The sequence below is a fragment of the Euphorbia lathyris genome, chromosome 1, assembly GCF_963576675.1.
Source record: "Euphorbia lathyris chromosome 1, ddEupLath1.1, whole genome shotgun sequence".
NCBI lineage: Eukaryota > Viridiplantae > Streptophyta > Magnoliopsida > Malpighiales > Euphorbiaceae > Euphorbia > Euphorbia lathyris.
This window is the reverse complement of record NC_088910.1, coordinates 4,473,334-4,475,093: the sequence shown is the minus strand read 5'-3', so window position 1 is coordinate 4,475,093 and position 1,760 is coordinate 4,473,334. Positions and strand designations below refer to the sequence as shown.

At 35.2% G+C, this 1,760-nt stretch overlaps 1 non-coding gene across 1 annotated transcript; it reads right to left on the bottom strand.

The window, feature by feature from the left end:
- Positions 1-1,287: 1,287 nt before the first annotated feature.
- On the bottom strand, positions 1,288-1,394 carry LOC136216080 (small nucleolar RNA R71). Its single transcript, XR_010683073.1, has one exon. It is a non-coding gene; the product is annotated as a small nucleolar RNA R71 (small nucleolar RNA).
- Between the last annotated feature and the right edge of the window lie 366 nt (positions 1,395-1,760).

Sequence of the window (1,760 nt, the reverse complement as noted above, 5' to 3'; positions counted from 1 at the left end):
TTCTTACTGTTGATTATTTTGATATTGTTCTGACAAAATGATTTTCAGAATGATAAACTGGTGTTTTTATTAAAACATTCTATTCCATCTTATTCATATAAGAACTTTGTTGAACACTTGACAGATTTAGTTTTTATGGATGACATGATCGCTGATCGCGGCTTATCAGACATAAAATACTAGTTTGATTAAGGTAGGAATCACCTCAACATCAGGGGGATTTCTACGGTTCAAAGTCATTTAATTGAATAAATCACTATATTGTTACATGTTTATAATCTTACAAAGTTAAAGTTGTTTTCTTTGCTTTATGAAAATAAGTTTTATACCTATTATTTATTCCAATTACGGTAGTATCTGTCTTGTGCCAAGACAGAACTGTTCTCTAAACTCGATATAATACTTCTATCTAATCCTAATTTACCAAAATCAATTCCATCAATTAAAACGTATTTCTTTTATTAAACCTAAACACGTGATTAAACCGAATTAAATAAAGTTTTAGTTAAAAAGCGTTCCCTGTGGGTTCGATATCTTTTATTACTACAAGCGTATACCGTGCACTTGCGGAAATCGCTCGACAAGTTTTTGGCGCCGTTGCCGGGGAACGCCAAAATTTTTGACAAAATTTTAAATTTTTCGTGTTTTATTTCGAATCCAGGTTTAAACATAATTATTTTAACTTTTATAATTTAATAATTTTCATTTACTAATTTATTTATTTTTCAAATTCTGTTTTGTAGGTAGTTTCGGTTCGTGCAAGATTTCAGGTTCATGCGCAGTTCTCGAAGTTCAGGCATTGTACCAGACCCTATAGACCCAGAAATTGAGAAAACCATTAGGAAGAACAAGAAAAACAAGAAAAACAAAAATAAGACCCCAGTAAAAACATATACCGAGCCAGAAAAAATGGCAGACCCACCAACACTTATGGATTACGCTAGGCCAGGTGTGGCCGGTGTGACCAATAGTATCGTTAGACCCAGAATCACCGCAAATCAATTTGAAATTAAGCCATCTTTGCTTAATATGTTGCAAAATAATGTAACATTTTACGGATTACCTAACGAAAATCCTAACACCCATTTAACAAATTTCCTTGAAATTTGTGACACTTTTAAAATCCCAGATGTGACTGCAGAAGCAATCAAACTTCGCATCTTTCCTTTCACTTTGAAGGATAGAGCCAAAGAATGGTTAACTTATATGCCAGCCGCAACTTTTGCCACTTGGGAACAATTAGCCCAAGCATTTTTATCGAAATATTTTCCTTTAGCAAAAACCGCAAGAGTCATAAAGGAGTTAACATCTTTTTCTCAAAATGATAATGAGACTCTTTATGAAACTTGGGAACGTTTTAAAGAACTTCAACGTTTATGCCCACACCACCAATTACCCGCTGAACTTTTAATGCAAACATTTTACAATGGATTAAATCCTACAACTAGGGGTTCATTAGGTGCTATGTCGGGAGGGCTATTTATGAAGAAAACATCAGCCCAAGCGAGAGAGCTTTTGGAGGAAATGGCAATCAACAGCAGTATGTGGCCCATGGAACGTGGACATATGCCGGGGGCAAAACCATCATCCTCAACCACACCATCAGTTAAAGGTATAGTTGAACTTGATCCAGTCGCGATGCTACAAGCCCAATTTTCTGCTTTATCGCACAAAATTGACAAATTTATGGCACCACGCGATACCAATGGTAATCCAATCCAAACGGATGTGGATTACGAAAATATGAGTGAGATCGAACA